Source organism: Emydura macquarii, unplaced genomic scaffold (genome assembly GCF_026122565.2).
Source record: "Emydura macquarii macquarii isolate MOO-44397 ecotype Brisbane River unplaced genomic scaffold, CSIRO-AGI_Emac_v2 contig_1363, whole genome shotgun sequence".
Classification (NCBI taxonomy): Eukaryota; Metazoa; Chordata; order Testudines; family Chelidae; genus Emydura; species Emydura macquarii.
Genome location: NW_027131500.1, coordinates 20,325,161 through 20,343,695, shown reverse-complemented (window position 1 = coordinate 20,343,695; position 18,535 = coordinate 20,325,161). Strand labels below are relative to the sequence as shown.

Here is an 18,535-nt window from a genome sequence, read left to right as displayed (position 1 = left end):
ACTGATTGAAACATCTTATCTTCTTTTCTAGATCAAAGCATCTCCTCTTTGTGTTGTAATGAAACAGTTTGACACTTTTCTCAACTATAATGTCATATGGTATGTCAGAAGTAAACGTGCTGACGTCATGAAACAATGCAAAAGTAAAACCAAACAAAACAAAAAAAAAACATATATACATGATAAAAAATAACATTTTAAACCAAACTTTGAAATATTCTGAAATGAAATTTTTCCAAAATTGGGGGGAAAAATTCAAAATTGTTTTTCTTTCATGGGAAATTCTGTCAACATTTGTCAAAAAATGGTTTAATCAAAACAGCTTTTTCCAACAAAAGCTGTTTCAATAAAATGTTTCTGATCAACTCTAGTTACATAGGCCATAGAGCCTCGCCCAGTAATTTCTATGTCAATCCCATAATTTCTGTTGGAGCTATAGCATATATTTTAGAAAGATACCCAGTCTTGATTTGAAGATCTTAAATTGACAAAGAATTCAGTTCAATCCCAGGTAAATTGTTCCAGTGTTTAATTACCCTGACTTTATTTTTTTGCCATTGACTTCAGTGGGACCACAATATTGCCCATTAATTTTAGAGTTTTTTTTAAAGACTGAAGGGAGAGTCTATATATAGAAGGAATTTGTGAGCTTTTTCTATAAAAAGTATTATAATGAATTGACTAGTGCGTATGCCCTTCACTGGTCTGAACCTGAACTTCTACAATGTGTCTCATAAACTCTATTCTGCAGACAGTGAGTGATTCCTTGTTAGTTCTAGGGACCTGTGTTTTTGGATTAGGAGGATTTGGGTTCTATGGCCTTGAAAACCTAAATGCCAGTGGTGTGCAGCTTAGTGACAAATGTGAAACCCTAGGTGGTCATAGATTTGCTACAATATATTTAGCCCACAGACAAATTTTAAATCAGTCATTAGTTACTGCTTAGGCATTAGGTAATTACTAAGTAAAATGTTGAGCAATGAGGCTGAAAATTGGTTAAAGAATAAAATCAACTAATACCCAACTTATATTAGCATGTCTGATGTTCCTGAGGCTATACGTTTATTAACTATAGGCCATATTAACTATAGGCCATCATACTGAAAATTGTCAGGACAGATATTTTGCCCTATTTTATTCCTACAGTGGTGGGATGGCCAATGTCCTGTCTTTTCCCAGCAAAATGGAGTTTGGTTAATGAAGTTTTCAAAATGTGTAAATAAGAATTTTTTTCAGTTTATTTTAGTTTTCTCTTTAATCATTAGAAGGAAGTTTTCAAGTAAAAGTCTCAGGCTTGTGACATGATTAGCATGGTGTAGTTCTCATTATGTACACCACTGCATGGACTCATGTAAAATCCTATATTCCTAGAAATCTATAATTATTGATGCAAAAAGAATCAATTATTTTCATTGTAATTACTGATGGGAATGCTCGTGATGGGTTGGTTAGGGTCTGACCTTGGCACGTCATGCACCAAAGATAACTAATTGCTGGTAATTCATTATTCTAAATGGTCTTGCCTTGGAAAAATGTAAATACAAAAGATATAGTGCACAAATCACTGTTGGTTTTACTTCTGGAGAGGCCAGGATTTATCACTGGATGGCAGTGAGAGGTTGTAGCATTCTTTTCTGGCTCATGTTAATTTAAAATTAGTTCTGCTCTTAGCAAAAATTTTCAGGTTTTTTTTTTTTTTTTTTATGCTTTATGTTGGAAGAGGGGAGGATAAGTAGATACCGAGTAGTAGATTCTCCATCCCACCTGAGCTCAGGCGTAGTGGGGATTGAAGAGAGTCAGTCGTAGCTTCCTGATGCTCAATCACGTAGCCCTGGCATAAGTTAGAGCTGCACGAGAGCAGTTCTACTTATGCAACTGCAAAAAGGTTTCTCCAACGGAGAATGAGGCCCAGTGAAGCTGCGCTTCATCATGTCCCCAACATTTCCTTCCCCATCCTACCCAGGCTGTGCCCCCAGAATGCCCCCATCACATCTCCTTCCCTCCTTGTGCCATGTGGGTGGGGTGTGTGGCATGGTGTGTGCGGGAGCATGATAGCATAGCAAAGATTTTCAAAACTTTTTTAAAGAACAGAACAACTTTCAAAAGAACATAAGCCTAAGGCCAATGCCACAACCCACTCGCTGCCATCCAAGGGATAAGCTCCAGCCTTCTCAGAAATAAAAACAGTGGTTTGTGCACAGCATTATCATTATGTGGCTCTATGTACCTCCTGTGTAGTATTGTGACTCACAGGACTTCTATAAACCAGGTAGACAAAAAGTGCTTAATAAAAAGAGAGAGAGCACACTTTAAATTGTTACTGTAATAAGGTATACAAATTAAGAATAGATGCAGGGCTCTCTCTTTTGCTGGAGATACAATTCTTTAAGTCAATAGATTGTTTGTATTTTGAAGTGTCTGTCTATTTATATGCAGGTCTATCAGTGGCTATATGTAAGAATAAATCCATTATAGTTTTTTTTATCTACATACACAGAACAGATGCTGCAGTAACACAACTTTAACCAAAGAGGAACTGATAAATAGCTGGGGTATGGGTGGTACAAGAAACTCCATCCATGGTTTTCCAGAATACATGCTGAATAACTCAATTGTTGCTGCTAACAATTGCTGGCTGTTTTATGCATGATAGACAAACTATGAGCTAAGCCAGGAAAATACAGTGACAGTGGAGTCTCTTTTTCCATTCATTGTGCCCACTTCACTCCCTAGGTTCCACTAGTTTCCACTGGAACCCAGGCTCCACTGGTGAGTGCACTCAAAGAGGGGATTCAATGGCACAAACTGCCCACCATCTCCTGCCATCATGGGGTCTAAAATATGCTAACACAGCCCCAAAACAGCCCAAGAGCCAACAGGGGTAGGCTGATTCTCCTTGTGGTGGGCCTTCTATGCAGCCCTGTTTAGTGCTTAAAGCTGCCAGTTCCTGACAGAAACACTTCTCACCCACAACTATTTCCAAGTGTAAAGTTTTACACTGTTTCCTAAAGATGGTCAGGCTCGGTTCTCAGCTAATCTCCTCTGGAAATTTGTTCCATAGTTGGGTCCCCTCAGAGAATGCTTTGTTCTCAGCTCTCAAAGACTTCGTCCTGGGCTTTGTAGTCTGCACAGTCGAGGCCCACCAACAGCAATTCTAGGCCCCAGGCAGAACGGTCAATGGCCTGCTCCCCTAGAAAGGATGGGTGAGGCTTACAACCATGGGTAGTGGGTGAAGCTTCCCCCCTGGGAGACTAGCTCCTTGTCCCACCTCTTCCAACCATGGCCCTGCCCACACTCCACCCCTGCTCCACTCCAGGGCTCACCCCTTCCCCACTCGACCTGCTCACTGCCATGTCTCTCTCACCCCCAAGTGGTCCCCATCCTCTCTTTCACATCATCCCTTCCCTCAGGTGGCGAGCAACAGTGGGGTGGGGGGTGGGCCTAAGTGGGGAGGAAGGATGCAGTGGCAGGGAGACCAAGCAGGAAAGGGGGGTGTGGAAGAGAGGAGGGGGGCGGAATGGAGGGCAGGGACGTGGTGGTGAGTTGGCCAAGCGGGGAGGAGGCGGGGCCTAAGGTGGAGTTTGGGTGGACTGTGGGCAGGGCCACAGGTGGAAGGGATGATGGAGACATGGTGGTTCATAGATGAAAATTTGCTTTTCATTGTAGCTGGAGTTTGATCTGTTAATTGCTTTGAAAAACCTTAAACTGGCATCAGAAGCTGACTGGGAACTAGTGGAGGGACTTGAGCACAGGCCTGATTAACTCGTGGTAGCATGAACCATGGAGAAGGTGGACAGACACATTCTGTACCAACTGGATCATGTGAATCATCTTCCCATTCAGCTTCAGATAACAGTGAATTACAGAAATCCATCATGGAGGTGACCAGTGCCTGGAGCATTGTGGTCAAAATTGGAAGAAAGGGACGTTTCCTAGCTAATTGAAGATTAAAGAAAGCATATTGATGTATGACCAGGTAGCATATGATTTAGAGTTTTGACTTTCTCCATGTTTACAACTCTACGACTTCTCCTGAAAACACCAGAAGCTTTCTGTAAACGAAACTTATCTTCATTTTGCCTTTGTTCCTGTCTGATAAAAACCTTTTGGGAATTACCTCTAAAATCCTCAAAAAAATCAGGATTATAATGGAGAGGAAGACTCAAACTTAACTATAGAAAGCCTTCATCATCAGTGCTAATTTTTATTATGCTGTGATACCATGATCATTTTTAGAGTTGCTTTTTTCTGTTAGAGCTATTTTCTTCTCCACTCTATTGGAGGGAGCAGATGAGATTAAATAGGTGCAAATATTCACTCTAGAACAAGACCAGACAAGCAGATGGGTTCAGAGCGAACATTCAGGGGCAAGCCCCCTTCAGATACTGGTGGATTCTGTTGTTGGAGTGCCATATAAAAAGTGATATCTGTATATATGTGCATAATTAATATTACACACAAAAAACCACATTAAAGAAGCTGGTTATGGGCTAGGGAGGGGGGAGAGGAAGTTTTCCCAGGAGGAGAGGTTGCTAGTGACTGTTAAGGACGAAGTAGCCAAGGGAGCCTAGCCCTGGCAGTAACTACCCTTCCTTTCTGACCCTCCCCCCCTTGCTTAGGGCAGACAGACACTGAAGCCCTGAGAGGGGCTCTGCATGTCTGTTCTCCGTCAGTGCCCTGTAGCTGGATCTAAGAATCAGCACCAGGGACTGGAGGTAATTAGACCCAGAAAGGACCCCAGGAGTGGGCTTAAACCCCCTCAGGGAACAGGGAGCTTGCCCAGGAGTGGGGTTTTCTGTAGGGGACCCAGGGATAAGAGACTGGAAGAGACTAAAACTGAGCCCAGGCTGAGAGTCAGAGTCATAGAAACATAAAAGATTAGAGTTGGAAGGGACCTCAGGATGTCATCTAGTCCAAGCCCCTGCTCAAAGTAGGACTAACCTCAGCTAAATTATCCCAGCCAGAGCTTTGTCAAGCCGCAGCTTAAAAACCTCTAAAGATGGAGATTCCACCACTTCCCTAGGTAACCCATTTCACTGCTTCACCACATTCCTAGCGAAATTTTTTTTTCTAATATCAAACCTAGACCTTCCCCACTGCAACTTGAGACCGTTGCTCCTTGTTCTGTCATCTGCCATCACTGAGAACAGCCTAGCTCCATCTTCCCCGGAATCCCCTTTCAGGTAGTTAAAGGCTGCTATCAAATCCTCCCTCATTCTTCTCTTCTGCAGACTAAACAAGCCTAGTTCCCTCAGTCTCTCCTCATAAGTCTGGTGTTCCAGCTCCCTAATCATTTTTGTTGCCCTCCACTGGACTCTCTCTAACTTGTCCACATCCTTTTTGTAGTTGGGGGCCCAAGACTGGACACAATACTCCAAATGCGACCTCACCAATGCCAAATAGAGGGGAATAATCTCTTCCTTTGATCTTCTGGCAATGCTCCTACTAATGCAGGCCAATATGCTATTAACCTTCTTGGCAACCAGGGCACACTGCTGATTCATATCCAGCTTCTTGTCCACTGTAACCCCCAGGTCCTTTTCTGCAGAACTGCTGCCTAGCCTGTTGGTCCCCAGTCTGTAGCTGTGCATGGTATTCTTCCGTCCTAAGTGCAGGACTCTGCACTTGTCCTTGTTGAACCTCATTAGATTTCTTTTGGCCCAATCTTCCAATTTGTCTAGGTCACTCTGTATCCTATCCCTACATTCCAGGGTATCTACCACTCCCCCTAGCTTAGTGTCATCTGCAGACTTGCTGAGGGTGCAATCTACCCCTTCCTCCAGATCATTAATGAAGATGTTGAACAAAACCGGCCCCAGTACCGACCCCGGGGCACTCTGCTTGTTACCGGCTGCCAGCTAGACATCAAGCCAGTTGATTACACAAAGGAATGGATATAGATCTGATGAGAGACCTGGATGCAGTGGGAGAATAGAGACTGGCTTGTCAAAGAGACTGGGACAAGGAGTGGGGGACACAGAAATTGGACAAGGAACTGGAAGAGAGGAACTGGAACTGTTTGGGCAAGGGACTGGAGACAATGACCCATGAGGATGGGGTGGGCAGGAACTGGAAATGGCTGACCAAGGAAACTGGGACTGAAATAAGAAGCCTAAAAAGCGGACATTGGGACTGAGTGAGAAGAATGGATCTGAGACCAGGAGCTGGGATGGGGAGTAGACAGGACTGGGACAGGGACAGGTTGAAGGGAACAGGGCAGAGGGAGTCAGTCAAGCTTGCAGGGGAATGGGCAAAAGAATCTGTGCCCAGTAGAGCACGGTTCTCTCCTGAGCCTGGAATGAAACGCAAGATTCCTGTATGTCTACACTGATGGCAGCAAAGTCGCCACTGTCAGATCAATCTTTCTGGATCGATTGAGTGGTCAGTGAAGACCCACTCAATCGATCCAAAAGTCGACACTGTAAAACCACACCCTCAAGTGACGTAGCACTGCATTAACAGGAATGTGGGGTTCCCGTTGGTGCAGTGCAGTGAAGACGCCATGCAGAAGGGAAGCACAGTGGTCGATGGGAGTTACGCAAGCTGCTCTGCATAGCTTGAATAACTCCCATTGACTGCCACCAAATCGCCAGGTAAGTGTAGACCAGGCCTCAGTCTCACCGTTCCTATGCTGTCAGCAAATATCAGTGAAACCTATCAACAGTGTCCCATCCCCCTCTAGTGCTGGTTCACATATGGGATGACAACCTACTACTACTATCAGTTACTCAATTAGCACAAGTATCAGAGGTCTGTGTGGTGGATCAAAGATTCCAACCCTGCTGATGAGCCCTGGGGATGTTAATAAGATGCCACACAATGGAATTCGTTTTTTAGTTTTCCTCTCTAAAAAAAATCTGGAAAATTATAAACGATAAACTATATTAAAAGGACATTATTACAATTGCAAAGTCAAGGACTCAAAAGTTAGAAAATGCCAGAATTAAGGTAGCCTGTGCAACCTTTAAATCAACCCCATTGTGCATATACATCATGATACAGTTTTTAATCATATGTTCACATACTATTTTTTCCACGGGTCTTTGCCTCATCTCTGGAGATAAATCAGAGATACTGATACCCTAACTAAGCTGCTTCTGACACAGCTAACTTACAGTTTGCTGGGTTAGCTGTGAGGCTGGCCCCCTGTAGGTATGTTAGTAATGCCCTAGGGTGCGATAAATGGTCTTCCCACATATAGCTATAGATGACAATTTTGTCAAGGTAAGCTGTGACATATTGCTGGTGGGGGTCCAAGGATTCAGTTTCAAGGATTCAGCCTCTTTTTAAAAACACATTACGTTGCAGAGGAAAGTATTCATGTTCATAAGCAATTGAGGCTTGGTCTACACTATCAGTTTATGTTGGTATAACTACGGCACTCAGGAGCATGGAAAATCCACTGTTATACTGAACTAACCCCCAGTGTAGACAGCACTGTGTCGATGGGAGGTTTTCTGCCTGTCAGGGAGGTGGAATACATGTGCCAGCAGGAGATGTTCTCCTGTAGGTGTAGGTAACATCTTCACTAAATACTACATTGGTGCAGCTAGACCACTGCAGCACTGAAAATGTAGACCAGAGAAACAAACAAACAGGAATTCTGAAGGCATGCTGCTTACCCAAAAGGTGGACAACTGGAAAAAAGTCAAGTGAGGTACTGCTTCAAAACTGAGTATATGCCATATACACAACCAGAAGTGAAGTATGTAAGTTACAGTCCACTATACTGTAGGTATGGTGAGTACACAGGCCAGGAAGAATGACTCAGCAGGCTCCAGATAGGAGGCTCAGAAGCTAAAATACGATGGATAGTTTAAAGTGAGTTGGTTAGAGAGTCAGAGCCCAGAGGAAGAAGCAGGGTCTGCAGAGAGTCAATTAATTATGGAGAGACGAGTCTCTTCCAGAATATTGGCGGTGGGGAAGGAATCTAACATCTATTTTTTTCAGCGTTAGTTAAAAAAGCAGTGTGAACCGACTATAACTGGTGAACCGACCTAACTGGTGTTACTGAAAATACAAGATTCAAGCTGCAAGAAAATTGTAAAGCATGTAGAGTCAGATTATAATTGGGATTTCACTTCAACCTTTCTCCTGCATATGTCCAGATGGTCTCTACTAATATAGACATAGGCTCACACTGCTATTGTATCTTTTAAAAATATTGATTTACTTATTTTTGCCAGACTAAAACAATCAACTTGCTTAAGATTCTTTTCAGGCCAAGAAATATTTTAAAACACGTTGAACTTAACCCAGTGGATAAAATTTGCAAAAATGCCATCTAGGCATCTTAATTTTCAGTTTAAAAAAATTGTAAATTGAATTATGACTGCCCCCAGATTGAAAGCAAAATTAAATATCACTCTTTTTATTTCCATTTTTGACCTTTGTATTTCATTTTAAAATATAGATGTACAGCAGTTAAACCTGTTCTTGTGGGAATACATTGTATTATCATAACTAGCAACTGCATCAGTAAACATACAATCTTTGACAAATAATTTGAATAGAGAACTTGTTTAAAATGCACCTAAAATTTGCAACAGTTGCTAGTAACTTCTGAAAGCGTGTAAGGAGCTTAACAAATTATTTAGTTTTTCATACAAGTGAGACAGTATCAGTAAAACATAAAATCTTATCAATCTGCATTAGTTTGGTGGGTAGGAATTTATGACAGAACCAGTTCTCTGACTCTTCAGTGATCCAATGCTCTTCAGAATTCTTTGTTGTGATTGCCTGTTATAAGAACTAATGGACCTTTGGTTGCTCAGTCTGCTGATGTGGTGTGATCTCTAATTTTCTGGTTACTTTATACATTCAATTACTTGATAAATTACTGTGGGAGTATTTTCAACCCCAGTTTTCTTAGAACTGGTCTGTGTTGCAATTATAATCTGATACAACGTGGTGAAACATAGTATAGATAGACCTCATCTGGTCCCAATAAGTGGGTTAAAACCCTGTATAGGCCAAAGCTTTATTCTGGTCATAGGGGACATAGTTTGATTCCAGTTACACTACAAATTTTATCCATATTGTAACTGGGTCAGGGAACAATTATAATTTGACTGAATTCTGTTACTTGGCTACAACTGTAGTGTAGGTGGGGCCCTAATTTGCTGAAATCTCCATATTGTTGTTTCATGTCTGTTGGCTTTAAACATTTTTTAATTCCATTCCTTACACAGCTTGTAAAATAGGGGTTTGTCTGGCACACTAGAATGGCTCTGTTCATATTAGAGTAAACGATTCTATCTTTCATTACACATATGACTTCAGTTAAAATGTTTAATTATTTACATATGTCCACATGCTAGGTAACTAATACATTTCTTCCCTTCTTTGAAAACTGACTCTGGGGGCCTTACAAAGTATAGTGTAGTGTTTTGCTGATAATGCCCCCAGTTTAGAAAATTACATAGGCACATGCCTAACTTTAAGCACTTGAATAGTCCTGCTGAAATCAATAGGACTATTCGTGTGCTTAAAAGGTAGGTACATGTTGAATCAAGGCCCTTATTCTTAAACTGTTACATGAGAATTTAACCTGTGATATGCAAATACTTCCTGCTCTCGGCGCACCCTCAACTCCCATTGATATAGGAATCAATCTTGCACCAAAGAAGCCAGTGGGGCTTTTGACTTAAATGGGAGGAGAATTTGGGCCTTTAAAAGGGAGTTCAGGTTGCTCAACATCATGCACAATCAGATAATGGATGACAACAAATAATAATAATAACACAAAGCTTATTTTTCATATTATTACCACATCCCTAGTAGTCCCGGTACCCGATCCACAAAGGATATGAATCTATTGTAATAAGCTCATGCGTTCTGTTCTAGAGGTCCCTGGTTCCATCCCAATGTGTTAGCCAAGATGGTGGCTCTCACAAAAGGAGCTTTCCATACATAAGAGAAAGCATCTTGTTCTTCTGTAAATGAATTCAAGGAGGAGAAGGACTCTTCCTATTGATATCTTTCAGATTCAAATGCAGCTTAACATTCTTCAGTTTCCCAAGTTAAAATCTATGTACTACAGAATGGAGAACAGATTTATATAGGTAAAATACATCCATGCTTGGATGCCTAAAGAGGAGGTGTTGGCAAAAATTAATTTGTTAAATGAAAGGGAATGTGGGAGCATTTTCTTTTTTCATGAGGCTTCAGGAGATACAGGCACATCCCCAGAGGCTTACTTGGCACTTGCTGTACTTTGGAAGGTACCATAAGTGAGTTAAATATTTTCATAATAGATAGTTCTCTCTCGAATGAAGAAATGGTCCAAGGATTCAATGTTCAAAATACATATGGTCTGAACTGGGACTCAGCCCAGTTTTCCATTGATTGTAACCCCATATTTCAGTGCACTGAATCTGCACATGATCTCTCCTCCCTTTCAATTTCTGCCATATGCCTTTGTTTTCTTCTACAAAATAATTATTTCTGGAGTTTTACTTTTTTTCCCCCCTCTCAGAGTTCTTTTAATTGTCTGAGCTTGTGTGTTATTTGGAAGTAACTTGTGACCCATGTTACAATTGAAACCATTCCAATAAAATGGTAAAAACTACAGACTGCACTTTGTTCAGCCTGGGCAATCCGAAAAGAAAAGTACAAGGTTATATGCATGACAGATCTCCATGGAGAAACAGGTGAGATTTAAACCAGGCAGAGGCCAAGGTGGGGTCTGGATTGGGCTGAGGTCTGGGAATACAGGAGAAATGATTCCATAGTGGGGCTGCAGTCTGAGAAGAAAAGGCAGAGGGGAACAGTGAGAGGCAGGTTGGACTAAGGCCTGGAAACAGGAAAGGGAGAGACTAATTCTAGAGTTGAGAATAAGGAAAGAGTAGAGATAAACTGAATAATCTGAACTCTGGGAAGGGGTAGGGAACATAGGGTGAAACCTGATTTAACCTTAAGACTAGAACAGGAGAATGGACTGAAGTTTTTATGATTTTAATCAAATATTTTCTGGTTTCAGTTACAGAAAACCAAAATATTTTCTTTTTTTTCTGATGAGAACCTAAAGATTTTTTATGACAGCTCTATTTTTTTTAAATGCCCATTTAATCAAAAAGCCAATTTCAAGTGAAAAAACATTTAAACAAACAAACAAAAAATGTTCAGATTAAGAAGTGTGCACTAGTGGTTGCTGCAGTGGGGACAGTAGCTTTGGGATCATGTGTTTAAGAAGTAATATCTCCTAGGGGACTCAGCAAAGGGCTAGTCAGTAAACACACCAACACCCAGTCTACACTTGAGCTTACACTGTTGGTAGCACCTGTAACAAATTTCCTAGGGTAGACAAGGTGCCAAATTCATCCGTGGCATAATTCCATTGGTGTCGAAGGAATTCTACTGAGAATGAATTTTATCTGAAGAGTTAGCCTTTGAGTGGACTCTGCTAAAATCAGCTCATTCTTGCTCTCTCCTTTGTTTCTTTATTTGTGGTGACACTGCATTAGCATCTTAAAGAAATTGCCTTGGAAATCAGAGATGAGATAGCTAGCGTTTTTTGTACACACAGACAAACTGTTCATAGCTATTCACAGCTCTGCCACAAACTCAGGTACAGTGTTTGTGCACTTTATACAAATCCATCACGGATACCTTTTGCCAGTCCCTGCCCCTAAGAAGAGGAGAAGAGAGTAAGCAACGTGTGTCATGCGGCTGAGAGAGCAGCAATCTAGTACATGTAACCGTTACATATATAAACACTTATTTTATATAGGTATAATTTTTCTATTGCTTTGTAATTACATAAATAAATATCAAACTCTGCAAGTGCACTTCATACACCTCCCTATGCTACACCCCCCCTCCCAACCTAGCTATGGCAAGTTTCTTGCAGGCCTTGTGGCAGACGTGGCTTATGCAAAGGAATTTGAAGGTAGAAAGGGACATGAGTGTCTTCTGGATCTGTTCAGGGAGGGCACATTCATAAGGGGCAGTGTGAAAAGAAAAGGTTTGTGGAGGGAGGAGACAAGTGAGCAGTCAAGATCAACTTTTTTGGTGGAGTGCAGAGGATGGGGACAATGCAAGAAGCAGTCAGAAAGGATAAATGGGAAAAGGCAAAGTTGTGAAGGGTTTTGAATGTTAAGACAAAAACCTTTAGCTTGTTATGGGTGGAAAGATTCCAACAAGGAAGGTGATATGGTCAGACTGATAAGCAAAGATGATCTTAGCAGCTGCTTTTCTAAGGATGTGATAGGAAAAATATGAGCATTAGGGAGGCCCACGCAAGGGAAGCTGCAGTAACCGAAACTAGAGATGATGAAGTTGTAGATGATAATGTCAGCTAACTGGACAAAAAAGAAAGGCTGGACTGTAGAAGTGTTATGGAGGAAGAAGCAGCAACATTTTATCACAACCTGGATATGTGGGCCTGGGGAGATGGTGATGTCAACAATAACAGAGCATATATATATATAGCAGAGGGGTCAGAGCTGGATTAGGGTATAGGGATAGGCAAATATCTTACTACCCACCTGCTGGAGTCATGTGATTGCACCAGAATCCCAGTATTCATTTAAAAAGAAAAAAGATTCTACCCTCTTGGTTGTGAAGGAAAACTTGAAAATGTGACTCAAGCTTATCTGATGCAGTGATGTGTGCCTGAGTCTGCAGATAGCCTGAAACAATAGATCTGAGGGGTGTGAACTGCCTCATCTTTCTCAATGAGGTGTTAATGATAACACCCACCTTTCTAGGGCTTCCTGCTCCCCCAAACAGATACACCTTGGCTGCTGGAGTAAATGCTGGGTGGCCGTGCTGCCACCCCAGGTGAGAAAGGGGACTCCTGACACCAGTGCTTATTGCTCCCAAGATTCAGGAGGGCCTGCTACCACACCGAGGGGGCAAGGAACTCTCTGTAAGGGAACAGAGGGCCATGGCTCTGGCAGAGGGTCATAAGGATGGAGCCAAACGGGACCCTGTCTCATGGTGTGAATAGGGCAGTGGATCACCTTAATCTGGCCCTGAACAAGGAGTTTGGAGGGAAGATCAGGAGATCAGATGGGGACGGATTAAATTACAATTGATAAGATATCTGGGAGGAGATATCCAAATAACTGTCTAAAATGTGTGGTTGAATGGAAGGAAAAAGGTGAGGAGTGGAAGGGCATAACTGTGAGTCATTGACATGGAAGTGTTAGACAGAGAATGGGAGGGTAACAAGGATAACAGCCTGTGGCACAACCATGGAGAGTGTCAGACCCTCTGAAGGACACATTGAAGGGGTAATTAATCAGAAAGATAAGAAGAGAACCAGGTGAAAGCCAACAGATCACTTGATTTTTAGGAAGGGACGTTTTGCTATTTTTAGGTGAGGCTGAAGTATACAATTGGAGATTTAGCCAGGAGGAGGACATTAGAGGTTTGATGAGACCAGAGTGGTAGAATGAAGTGGATAGAAGTGAGGCTGGAAGGGATCTAGGATAGAACTGGGGCAGAGGAACCTGGACCAACACTTATAAATGGTACATTCAAATTATTCAATTACTGAAAGGCACAAGGGAGATAGGCAGATAGTTGGAGAGAGAGGTGTGATTATGGGTGGGCTTTCCAAGGATAGGGGCGATCAAAGAATGCTCGCATTTTATTGAGAACAGGACCAAAAGGGCTTGGGGTTCAGGATGAGGGAGAGGGAGGAGATTAGCATGGGGCTGAGGGAGGCAAGGGGAAGGGATAGGGCCAAGAGGGCAGAGTGTGGTGTTAGACAGCAAGTGAGAAACCTCAGAGTTGGGGAAAGAAGGTGATAGAAGGAGATGAGTATGCTGGAAAGGGGGGAGGGGGAAGAGGAGGAAGATCACAGTGGATTTTGTTGATCTTTTCTTGGAAAACCTCAGTAAAAATTTGGGCAAGAGAAATTTTTTTCCCTTCAGAGAACATGAGCCACAGCTGTGCTCCTATTTTTTTTTTAATTGACCTAAAGGCAAGGATGGGCTAAATGAAATGCAGATGCTTATGGGATTTCTAAAAATGATTATATGTAAGTGAAGCAAATGTGCTTTTCCTGAAATGACTTATTGATTTTTTTTCTTCTGCTCTAAGCCCTTTTCAGGTTAGCTGTAAGCTGTATAACACTCACTGGTTCTTCCTAGTCAGTTCCTCTTACTCCCCTACTTTCCCCTACTTAAGAATGAAACACAATATCTTAAACAAACAGAACCTAAGGAGGCTAATCATTGGCTCGCATTGTCCCCTGATACCGCAGTCCCGCCTCTTTGGCTTGTGCTGACAAGCTGTTTATGTTTTTGCAAGGCCACTCTTTAACTCAGCCGCCTGATGACCATAATGGGACCAATTGTCTGAATGCTGTCGGGAACTGAATCTCTGTATCACAGAGACTGTATTTCAGCCTCTGATGCTCCTGAATGAACATTATGGAACATTAGTAAGTAAGCTTCTAACTATGCCATTATAGTTTTTTATCATGGGGTTATGGATAATCCCCAGTTAGCAGAACTGGTAAGAAATTGCGATTCAGATGTGCAGTTGTTAAAATAAAATATATCGTTTTGTATGGAGTGAAAGAACAGCTACTTTGTATTCAATGGCATGGCTACAAAGATCAGTCTATTTCATTCTGAATGAGATCTTCCTGGACAAAACAGGGAGATCGAAGGATGAAGTTAATGGGACATAAGCTATTTAAACTCGCTTTTTCTTTCTTTCTTTTTTTTTATTGGTCTGTGTTTATATGGGGCTTAAGTTATCAGCACCTAGTTCTCTATCAGAAAAGTTTAAAATATTTTAACATCTGGCAGTATTTCAAAGGGCTGATTGTGGCAGTTTTTGTAGTTGTAAATATAGGTCTTCAGAAAAGTGTGAAAGAGTTAGATATGAGATACCATAAAATTAATGCTCCAAAAAAATGCTAAAAGGTGTTATCATAGTCTAAGAGATAGTCCTACTAATTAAAAAAAAAAAAGAATACAAGCTCAGCACTTTTAGTGTTCTTTGCTTCCTGCTGTTATGAAATATACAGTTTCATGAAGTGGGAGACCTCAGACTGAGGATGAGTTTAGCCTTCTGGATCCCAAGGATAGGCTTTCTGGTTTTCAACATGTAAAACATCATCTTTAGCACTTAGCCAGTGCTTTACATCTTTAAAGTGTTCTGAAAAGATTAACCAGTTACTCCTCAGAAAACCCTTGTGAGGTAAATATTATCATCTCTTTAGAGATGAACACAGACTAACCTCCTCTGAACTTTGAACAAGTCTGCGTCTGGATTTAACTTTGTGGCTTGACCCCATCTGTAAATGGAGAAAACTGAGACCCAATGAGTATGTCTACACAACATTTTGGGGTGATCAGAAGCAACCCTCACAGCTCAGGTGGACAGGCTTGGGCCAGCAGGGCTTGTGCTGGAGTTCTAAACATTGCTGCATAGACAAAGCGTTGAAGTTGTGGCTTGGGCTGGAGCTCGGGTTCTGAACCACGCTCCAGCCTGAGTTGTAACTTCAAAGTGCTTTCTATACAGCTGTTTTTGGAACACTAGGTAAAGCACCACTAGACTGAGTCTGTCAAACCAAGCTGGGAAGCTTACTCCCACTCACTCCAAAATGTTGTGTAGTTATACCCAAAGGGGTTAAGTGACTTCTCAAGGCTACACAGCGAGTCATTGCAAAGCAAGTATTACAGCTTAAACTGGCTCTAAGTCTGGTACTTAGTTCATTAGACTACAGTGTCTCATTTTTTGCAAAATCCCATCAGCAGTATGAAGTGATGAGTGAACCTCAGAAGGTTGGGTTTGGTTAAGAGAAACACCCACATGTTTGGCTAGTTATCCAAATTACACAAACCACTCAGATATGCACTGGGCTGGAAACCTTGGGAGAGCAGATTCCTGCAATATTTTTAGTGCTTCCTTTTTCTCATCTGGCTGGAAATATGGCACAATGACAGCACTTAATAAATAATAATACTGCCAGGATAGCCATTTCTGTTGCCTTCTAGCTCTTTCACTTTCAGTCACTACCTTGAAATTGGAAGTGCAGAGATCTACAGAAAAAACTTCAGTTCAGGTTTTGGGTAAAAGGTGTACAGACAAGAAAGATTTTTATTGTAAATCAATATGTTTACCATACCTAGAACTGACCTTTTTTAAAGCCAGAGGTCAGAAATACTTTCACTCCAAGTTTCATTTAAATTATCATTAAGTTTGAGCACAAACCAACAAATACAAGGACGTTCTCAAGGAAGGCAAGGGGCCCAGTTCTCAGGCCTAAGATGGCCTGAAGTAAAGCTTTCCTAACTAGTCAGCTGAAAAGTCACTTAATGTGGGGGATTCCCTAGGGATTGTACCATTTGCATATAGCCACCTTTGCCATTCTATTTGGATTCTGTACCATGTTAGCTTGACAGTACCTGAGAATCAGTTTGATGCCTTTAGCTCAGGCTCTTCATCCTCTTTCGTATCGCATTTAAGATCACTCAACGCAAGGAGCCTTGGGTGGTGGAGAGTCAACCAAGCGTCAAAAGCTATGTAAAAGAGTGGCTAAATTACTATTAATTTAATTAAATTAAATATAAACCCTTGTTTAAAATAAAAATGTCTATTTGTGGGCTACCATCTCCTTCAGTATTCATTTAGCTGAATGTGAGCTGATGTTCAAGAAACCAGTCTTTATTGTTGAAATGCTAAAGAAAATATTAACTCAGGTATATGGAATAAGCCACTATAGTAGGCAAACCAATACTAAATGCAGAAATAAGGTGTTTTCTATGCCAGGCCAACTATGGTATGGCATAGGTTTCTTGTGATTCCATCTAAGCAGTGCTTAAATATTGCAGCTTGAATAGCAGGCCTCATGCCAATATGCAAATTGAATTATTTTGTTGTTGTTGTGTATAAGTCAAAGTGCCTGGACCCCATTGTCTATATTAGGAATAACCAATCAGCTGATTGCATTGTGTCTGACTATTGAAAGAAATACTGTGCGTATCCTGGGTGCAGCACAACATGGCTTACTCAGTAGAAGCTAATTGCAGTTGTTTAATTTACTTCAATCTCAACAGGCAGCAGATTAAAATTGATTTCTTTTTTCCCTTAGAGGGAGATAATTGTCCAGATATATTCAAAGAGGTTGCTAAATCCAGGGAATTGCCAACATCCCCCATGAAAAGAGCTGACCAGGTGTACTATAATACAGTGACCCTCAACCTTTCCAGACTATTGTACTCCTTTCAGGAGTCCGATTTGTCTTGCGTACCCCCAAATTTCACCTCGCTTACAAAATCCAAAATACAAAAGTGTCACAGCACACTGTTACTGAAATCGCTTGCTTTCTCATTTTTACCATATAGTTGTAAAATAAATCAATTGAAATGTGAATATTGTACTTACATTTCAGTGTATAGTATTTACAGCAGTATAAACAAGTCACTGTCTGTATGAAATTTTAGTTTGTATTGACTTTGTTAGTGCTTTTTAATGCAGCCTGTTGTAAAACTAGGCAAATATCTAGATGAGTTGATGTATCCCTTGAAAGACCTCTGCATACCCCCATGGGTACATGTACCCCTGGTTGAGACCCACTGGTATAATATAACACTTTAAGAGCCTTAAATGACAGGCATGCTGTGAAAACAAAGTGTATAATAAATATTAATTAAATGAGCCTTAAAATACCCTGTAAAGCCAGTAAGTATTATCAACGTATCCTACAAAAGGGGGAAATGAGTTGTAGAGAAGTTTTACATACATAGTAGAAGTCTGCAGGCGAGGTGGGAATAGAATCAAGCTCTCCTTCTAAGGGCTGTGTCTTTGCCACGAGACCTTTCTTCTGGCTCTAAATTGTGCCAAACCCTACCTATGTTATGCTTTATCATTTTCTGGTGCTTGGGTCGTTAGCCTTTAAGTACATTTGCAAGGAAGCAGTTTTTTCTGTATTGTGCAATAACTCAACAATTAATGGAGAGCATTAATTTGGGGTTAACAGTAACCCTGACTTTTTGTACTGTCTTCTAAATATATTTACCAATGCCTGAATACATGGTCTGTAAAGTTGAGTCTGATCTAATACATTTTCCCCTGCCAGCTCTTGACAAAATGAATGTCAGAGCAGCTCTCAGGCTTAGAAGCCATTTGCGGTGCTCTTGGAAAATTATATCCTTGTGAAGAACAGGAGGCAATTTTAATTTGATTCATTGGATCTGTAGCAAGTTGAGCTCTCTTAATGCCGGGTGAAAGCAGGGATTTGAGGGTGCTCATCACAGCAGGAGCAGCCCCTTAACCCATGTAGTGCAAGTGTTGATGGTTCATATTTTTAAATGATACTTTTTTATCCTTTTCCTGTTAAATTTAAAATCTGAGCTGGGTTGGGATTGAAATACCTGACCTGCCCAGGTATCCAAGGATCTCATCAATATGTCTGAGGATAACTAGAAAGTTGATTTAATGAACCACCCAAAAAACTTTGAGTGCTCAAAAGCAATTGTGCCCCCCAAATATGACAGACTAGGATTTCTCCAAATGTAATCGGTGAAACTTCAGCACTTAGCTCTCTGCTTTCTTTGCATGAAGCAGC

General features: G+C 41.2%; 1 protein-coding gene across 4 annotated transcripts in view; it reads left to right on the top strand.

Moving 5' to 3' along the window:
• The window catches only part of TRIM2 (tripartite motif containing 2), a 116,134-nt gene that overhangs the window by 13,658 nt on the left and 83,941 nt on the right, over positions 1-18,535 (top strand). For 2 of the 4 annotated variants that reach the window (XM_067551874.1, XM_067551872.1), the window contains exon 1: positions 14,260-14,395. The exons of the other annotated variants lie outside the window; for them this stretch is intronic. The gene's annotated coding sequence lies outside the window, so the exon portion shown is untranslated. Of the gene's footprint in view, positions 1-14,259; positions 14,396-18,535 lie in introns of those variants that run through there. 4 annotated transcript variants of the gene reach the window in all.